The sequence below is a fragment of the Silene latifolia genome, chromosome Y, assembly GCF_048544455.1.
Source record: "Silene latifolia isolate original U9 population chromosome Y, ASM4854445v1, whole genome shotgun sequence".
Taxonomy (NCBI): Eukaryota; Viridiplantae; Streptophyta; class Magnoliopsida; order Caryophyllales; family Caryophyllaceae; genus Silene; species Silene latifolia.
Window position 1 is genome coordinate 376,999,483 of NC_133538.1, and position 8,893 is coordinate 377,008,375.

Consider the following 8,893-nt stretch of genomic DNA (forward strand, 5'->3'; position numbering starts at 1 on the left):
AACCCAAATGATCTTCAATTACCCAAAATAAAGTAAGAACAAGAGAGAGATTAAGGAACTAAAACTTGGATTAAAACTTGATTAATATTTGATTACAATATTGAAGAGAGATTTGATTGATATTAACTACACTAATTATTGATTAGAAGAACATGCTCCTCTAATTAGACTAATGGGGTATTTATAGTGAAAATTAGGGAGGATGCATTAGGGTTAACTAAGGGTTAAACTAGTAATTACACTTTTTAAGTTGAGCAAGGAGACTCCGGTATTTAATGAGAGAAGGGCGTCTCCATTTTGTAACTTGAAGGACGAAACCATGCTGTACTGTGATCCGAGCGGATGGAGGTCGAGACGGACGGATGGGGCATGGACGATCCGAGCGGATCAAGGCGAAGACGCCGGATTGGGCCTGGGGGATCCGAGCGGATCCTGGGTAAGGACGCTCGGATTGAGCTGGGCGGACGGACGGATCATGGATGATCCGTTCGGATTCTTCTACAGCGTCATTCCTTCTTCTTTTCTTTCCTTTTCTTCATAGAATCCTTGGGGATTTCCTTGGGGACTCAAGGATCCTTTCTCAACATTGATCTTCTACTTAGCTATGTACAAAGGCCTTCTAGTCTTGTCTCTCCTTGATGCTTGGTCATTGAATACGATCCATTTAGCCTCGTTTTGCCATGAAAATGCAAGATTCTTACTCCTTTCCTACCAAGGGATCAAAATCTCAAAGAATATGCAAAACAAAGATCTAAAGATAAGAAATGACCCAAATAGGCACTAAAAAGCATAGAAACAATGGTAATTCGGGGGCTAAATATGCGCCAATTATGGTCGCATCAGTAACTTTAGCCAATTGAGAGTGCAACTTTTGTCCATATTGAGAGTATAACCTTAGTCCATTGAGAGTATAACTTTAATCCTTTATGATATAACTTCAATCTACCAACAACTTCTGGCGCCGTCAACAATAAAATCAACTCTAAAAACCAACAATCACAATCACAACTATTTTTCACCAAAAAAACCAGAAAATATGATTATTTTTTCAAAAATCTACTTCTTATTTAAGTAGATCAAAGATAAAAAAATTAACAAATTATATGTGATTTATTTAGTAACTCTAAGATTAAAATAAAAGGATTTCACAAAATAAAAACAAGATCTGAAAAATGTGGCGGTGGATTTATTTTATTGGTTTATCGAAATTAATTATACCTTTTAGTAGATCTAAAAATGGAGGGAAAAAAAAGTAACAATAAATCTGAAAAAATGAAACCCACCACCCACCAGACCCACGGTCACAACCACCACGCCACCAGACCTACACCCACGGTCCACCACAACCAACCCCGTCGCCATCCCCACAACCGCAACCCCACAAAAACCCATTTTAAAACAAGATCTGTAAAATCCCCACCACAACCATCCACCCACCAGCCCCACCTCGTCCTAGTGACAACCCCAAGACACCACCCCACCAGACCCACACCCCAAGACGTCACCAGAGCCATCCACGGCTTACGACAACCACCACCGTCGAATGTTTGAAAGGCTTAATGTGGTGGAAAAACGACACCACCGCAAACAAAAAAACATCTGCAAATAGAAAACGAGATTTGAAAATAAATAAATCCAGGGCCACCACGCACCTATAACTACCAGTCGCCCCCTTTTTCTCTCCTTTCTCGCCCTTCCTTTCGCACTAACGACCTCCATCTTTCCCTTCCTCTCGCACTAACCGCCACCACCAGTCACCTTAAGACCACCCACACGCCACCTAATCACGACCATCATTAGTTGCAGATTAGAAATAGAAAAAAAAAAGCGCCGTTAGTTGTAGATCTGGGGTTTTGTGGTTTTTTTTTTTTATGTTTTATCTTCTAAATCTAAAAAAAAAAAAAAAGAGAAAGGATAAGAGGGAGGCGCCGACGATGCAGATCTGGAGAAGAAAAGAAAAGATGTTGGTGGTGATGTCGATTTTTGTGGGTGGCAATGGTGTTGGTGGTGGTGGTTTTTTCGGTAGTGGTGGTCGTCGATGAGGAAGAAGAGAAAAAGTGAGGGAGGTGGTGGGAGTGGATTTTAGAGACAAGCAGGAGTAAATTTGAGAGAGAATGAGGAGTGTATGAGTAAATAAAACGTGTGAGAAGTGAGACAGAGAGGGAGGGTATTAGTGATTAATTAATGTGGTTATGGGAGAGTATGTTAAAACACCTTACTAATTATGATTTTTTGCTAGGTTGTTCATCAAGCATTTCATCAAATATAACATGTGCACTAGTTGAAACCACAACATTCAAGCAATAATATAAACTCATTAAGCATGGATTCTACCCTCTAATCATCCCTTAATCCCCCATTAACCCTAGCTAAAGAACTACTCACTACTCATCATGATTAGCATGTTAATAATGGTGTAACACTACGGATTTTCTTTGGTGACTACTCGACCGAGTAGAGCCTACTCGGCCGAGTAGTGCTGCTGTTGTGCGTTGTTTTGGTTCTGCCGATGAATACTCGGCCGAGTATAGTGAATACTCGACCGAGTAGAGGATACTCGGCCGAGTATAACTTTACTCGACCGAGTACTCGGTCTGGCGAGTATTATTTTGACGGTTTGATTAGGGAGTGTTTAAAATTATTTTTTATCGCGCGTCAGTTTCCAAAACATCATTTCAACTTCATCATTTCTACACTAACCCTAATATCTCCCTAATCACTCCCTAATCATCCCATAGCCTTGTTGTTTGTGAAACCTTTGGATTCCTTGCGCACAAATCCTCATTCTACTGTTGGTAAGTTTTATTCTACGTTATTTGTATTCGTTGGGGTTACTGTATAATTACGGAATTGGGATTATGGGGGTTGTGCAATGTGTAATTGTGTAATACCCCGTATTTTATATAATCGATTAAACAGATATTATTATATATTAGTATTATACATTTTATATTGGTTGCATCGTAATATCGTGAATGTTATTAAGTCGGGTTTATATCGTATATGTTGAGTCGGGCTACATCACATTTTGTCTTTTGGGTCAAGAATTACCCATCTACATTTACCCAACGACCATACCCGTTTAACCCATTTGCCCTACCCGGAACATGTAACCAACATTTACCCTAAACCTAATCTAATAGCCGCTCTCCCTCTCCCCTCTTTTCATTTTATCATTCATAAAACCATTTCTAAACCTAGAGAAAGGGAGAGGAAGAAGAATTGTCGATTCTTTCATTTGATTGAAGATTTCTTATCGATTCCAACCTAATTCGATTTCCCTGTTTGTAAGTCGATTTCATTCCATTGTTTATACTGTTTTAAAGTGTTCGTCTTCAAAAAAATTGAAAAGCGAGTCCTGTTTATTTGATGTCTAGTTTATGCATATAAAATCTCGTAGTCAAATTCTTTATGGTTTGTCCTAGGTGATTTATTTATGAACATGTCGCTGAAAAGTCCGCGAATCTGATTTGGTTGTGGAAAATGATTTGAAACCCTAATTTTTATGTCGATTCAGTTATGAGGCTTCTTCATACATCATCTTTGTATAGTCTATATGATAATAGGATTTGGAATTACTGCAAAATAATGTTTTAAACTCGTTTTATGAATCAGTACTTTTTATGCGACGGTTTCTGTCAGTTTTTGGAATCAGTCTGAAAACTCTTGATAAGTTTGGAATTTGAGAAAAACACGTTAGATATAATTTGTAGCTAAGACGCATGGGGTTCTAATCCAATTGTCCTTGTATCAATTTGATTTTTCTGGAATTAGTTATGTATTTTATTCCGAGTCTGTCATGTGCTGGAAAATCAGGAAAAATCGTGTTTGTTCTTTAAGTTGATATTCCTATTAAGTTATGATGAGTCTAGGTTATGTGCATGATTATTTGATTGAGTAGGTGGTAATTATACATAATTATGTTATGTAGGTGATGGATATGTGAAGGATCATAATTGATTGCTTGTGTGCTTGGATTGCGAAAAGGTAGGGAAATACACTTGACTTATTATTGTTGTTGTTGAATTGTGTTGACTTGTTTGTGTTTCATATGACCAAACTGTGAACGTTGACGTGATTCGTGGTTGTTGATTCATGTTATGATTCATGTCCTGGAATGTGCTTGACTGAATTGATCGTATTGAGTATATTATCACAACATTCGGTAACCGGCATGATTCTATGATTTACCAGTTCAATGATATACATATTGTGTTGCATTAATTTCTTGAGCATTCATATGCATTGGAGATGGAGGATGTTGTGGTGACGTGGTGTGGTGATGATGATGTTGTGATAAGACCCAGGCGGGTTCTGCAGGACTTGCCCTGGTGTCCTCAGCTGCGAGCTGGCAGATCGGCTACGGTCGATATATAGTCTACCGGGGATCGGTATGGCTGGGTTGTACGGGTTATGAGATATGAGTTGAGATGGAGGTGGAGGTGACGGAGGAGCATGCATATCATATTTTGTTGTTTCATTGTATTCCCTACTCAACCTCGTGGTTGACCCCGTGTATTCGTGAACACCTGTGATGACCCAAATATTGGCGAGCAGACTTGACAGGTCTAAGAGATAGGACGGGAGCTTGATGGGCGTGAGACACTGGATCAGAAGACTTAGTAGCTAGATCATCATTTAGAAGACTTTCACTTTTATTTATGTTAGTTCTTTGCAATTTGATGTAAAAGAGGTTTTGTAAAAATTAAGTTAAAGAAATTATATAATTCGCCTTGGAGTTTAATTTGTTATTCACTACCTCGGGAAACCGAGATGGTAACAGTTTGGTTTCTTAGGGAATGTCTTGCTAAAGGCTCCTTCATAAATCGGGGTGTTACAAAGTGGTATCAGAGCGAACGATCCTCAGGCCTAAACCAATGAACCCAATGAACGTAGGATGTGTCTAAATAAAATGAACCCACAGGAATAAACTGTTAGGAGCTCACGGTGCGGTTAAGAAGGCGCCCTTAATGCGTGCTCTTTTGCCCTCTCGATTTTGAACCGTAACCCGAGAGAAATTGAGTGAATGGGGTAGTTAGAAGGAAAACCTTGGATATAATCGAGTGGATGTACACCTTGAGACCCATATATTCTAACCATGCTGCAGGATAACGTTGCGGTAAGTATTTTGTATGAATGATGACGTGATCATATGATGTTGTGGAGATGAGAAATAAATTTTCGTGTTCAGATTGATAATCAATGAAGTGTTGGATTGTGATAATCGTGAGCGTGAAAATAATTGCGAATTGATGATATTTATCTGGATGGATGTTGAATGACGTGTTGATAGTGCCATTATGTCTAGTGATATGCGGTTATGTGATCCCGAAGCCATGCTAGTATAGTATTGTGATAGTAATCAGAAACACTATTGAATTGCATGTTTCTAGTCATAACAATCGTGATTTAGATGTAAGGAGTAGATCGAGATGCGAAGGGATTCTATGGGATAGATGTTTACGTAAGTACAAAGTGTGAGATTTAAGTTGGGATGGGTTAGTATACATAGTATGTTCATAAGAGCTGGTAACATAGTAAAGAATGACCTAGTGCTGAAACTCGTTTTGTTTTATTTTACTCTTTAATTGACCTTACTGCCATTTCTTTTCTGTTTATTGCCTATGGATGAAAGTTTTATGAGAGATAGCCTCGTGAGTTAGTGTTCATTTGACGTTGATTTCATTCTTATAGGATATACGGATTAGGAGTAATGAATATTTTAGTGGGCTGTGGTCAGGAAGTTCCTGTGCAGTGATGTTTTGACCAACGATTTTGTAAAAAAATCCTCATTTAAATTGTATTAATAATTTTTGCATAATTCCAACTCCATCGATCAGAAGATTCGCATATGTTTTCAAATTGATAAGCCACGAAAATTCTTGATGTCTCTATATTAAATGGTAAGTTTTGCAAACTGACCCAAGTTTCGGACCAATCGTTGTCACCTACTTGTTTGGACCAACTTGAGTTGTAATTTTTTTTTTAAAAATGGAATTCTTGTGCTTTAGACCTAATTCTGTTTCCCCTGTGGTTTTAACTCTCCGTATGTAATAAAAAGTAATATAACTCAAGTTTTCGTTGAACGGTTATTTATTCGTGATTTTTGGAAGTTACAACGTGAATCATAACTTTTAAAATGTGAATTCTATGTTGAGTTTTCATACAGTTGTTCGATTATTTCATGAGCCTTATTAATGTGAAATTATAGTGTCCTTATATGATGATAGGAGCACACATATTCATTGGTTATGTATCTTTACAAGTGATAAAAAATTAAAGTTTAGTTTATAACATTGTTGGCATGATAGTATGTGTGAAATTGAATAGCTTAATCTGATCCTTAATCGAGGATGAAATATTTTATACGAGTCCAGTTGTTGCATATTTTATATATGTTTGGCATGTTGTAATATCTCTGGTGTGTTCATCATATTTGTATAGTGGTCGGATATATATAAATATAAAACTATATTGTCATATCTTGGTAAAGTTGGTGGCGTTAAATGTTAACTTGATTGTTCTAATATACTCGCGTGAATATTTATAATAATTATGTTTAAATGTTTACACATGGATGGTAGTAATGAGTATGTCTAAATGTTCACACATGTAGGATGTCATCTGAGTTCTCATGTCTTTTATGTGAGTCTGTGTGCCTATAGTTATACTTATTACTTTCATTGCATTAATTTATTTCAGTTGAACCTAAACTTATGATATGATAATAAAATAGTGTTGTTGTTCCTTATTGGATATGTTCATAGTTGTATTGTCATGAAATGCTAAGGTGATTGTTGCAATTGTCATGATATTTGAAATATAGTTGATATAGTTACGATATAGTTACGATATTTGAAATATATTCTCGAACCGTCGAATTATAATGAGATAACCCTTTGATGATTCACATGTCATGCGTATGTTTAAATGATAGTCGTTATAGTTACGTTTAATTGAGCCGCGAGTTGCCTATTTGTTCAAACCGTGCAAACCAGAGAACTTGTTCACCTTACTAATCTTTTGTCATAGATAATGTTTTACAAGTTATATGATGGTATATGTACATGTTTAAGTTGTTTATGCGATATCTTTTATTCTTGCTGAAAATGAATTATACTGAGTTGATGGATACAATTGAATGGTATGGTTGCTAAAATGTTAAACATATGTGTGATATGGAAGTAATTTTGTTGTTATTGTGAATCATATAACTATAAATACTCAATTGTAATTTCAGTTGTTTGACTTCTACATTATTAAGTTAATTACTCATGACCTTACGATCGATGGTTACGTAAGGAGTTTAACTGGGAATTTTATAATGTGCCTCCGATCTAAACTAATAATCTTCTTATATTAATTATATGGTTAGACTCTTGTCTAGTTCTTACGACGTGATAAATCGTTTTAAAATTTAACATGCGATTGAGTTGGTACTTATACTTTGTGTGACCATGCAACCTGTGATAAATAGATCTATAATAAAGAGGTAAAAATTTGATTGAACACGGTTAATTTGTAGTTACTTGCTTTACTTTATGGTACGAATCGTATGCTTTGATGAGACGTCACCAGGGAATGTGTACTATCTAAAAGGTCTCCGATTAAATGCTGTAGTCGTGTTAGCCGTGTATATAACTGATTAAAGAAGTGTGACTAGAACCCTGATGTTGAGGTAATAGTCGTTCATTAGTAAAGTTAGGACTGAAATGAATAAGATGAACCTGTAAATTATGAAATATGAGTCGACACCTAAGCTTGTATTGTTTGAAGGAATTGAATTAAGTTTATCTGATTTTGAGTTTCGTAGTAAGTCAGTAAATGGATTCTATGGACGGCTCTGTTATAAGATTTATGTTAAGAAAGTTATTCACCGTCCAGTATGAAAGTAAAAGTTTTGAAAATGAAGTTAAATTTTGTCGTGTGAGTATAAATTCGGAATGAGATTTCCAGCTAGTGTCTGGTTGTATGGTTTCATGATATTTGCTAGTCTGGAGGAATGAAGCTAGAACGGAGTCACAAATTAGTAGGTTAATTTGGTCATGTTGTTCGTTCATGTAGTGAATTGGTGGGTTGTGGTTAGTTACGAATGTCAAAACGGGAAATGTAATGTGGTGATTTAAGTGAGTTATGTGTTAACATGGTATGTTGATATTAACATAATATGTAATGAATATTTGTAAAATTGGTGTAGTTAAATACATTCAATCTTTTATGTCATTGTGTTGGGTGCAGTTTAAATATATTTAACACCAAGAACGAAATTTTATGTATGATAGTCTTGTATGTTAACTTTCCAATATCATTTGTTTACTCGCTTGATTGATTCGACCAATAAGTTTGTAAAATTTGCCAATCAATGTGCGTTCGTCATTCGTGAATAAATCCAAAACCCTTTGTTATGAGGATTAAAAATATTTCTAGGATGATAAGTCTTTAAAACTGGTTGTCTTCATTTTATTGGTGATTACGTGTCTTGACCTAAATCATGTACGGTTATGTAAAGGAAAGTCAGTCGACCTATTAGGTTACAAATTTTCATAAATCAATTTATTAAGTTTTGACCCTAATTCTTTTCTTATGTTGATTGATTCCCTATGTTCCTAAGGTATGAGATTACAATGATTAGTGAAATGAATAATTACTAATGATTTTTTTATCGGTAACCTTGTAAAGCATTGTTCCATTCATAATTTGATTATTCACATGAATAAATATTACCAATATTTCTTGGAAAATATCTTTGCCACGAGAATACGCCGTATAGGATTATCGTGGTATGTTACGTTAGTGATCTTGCTTAGTAACCTTGATGAAACGATGTTATTTGACATGAACCATATGTGAGCACCTAGGCATCTTGAGAGAGCTTGTATATTGATTGTCTTTA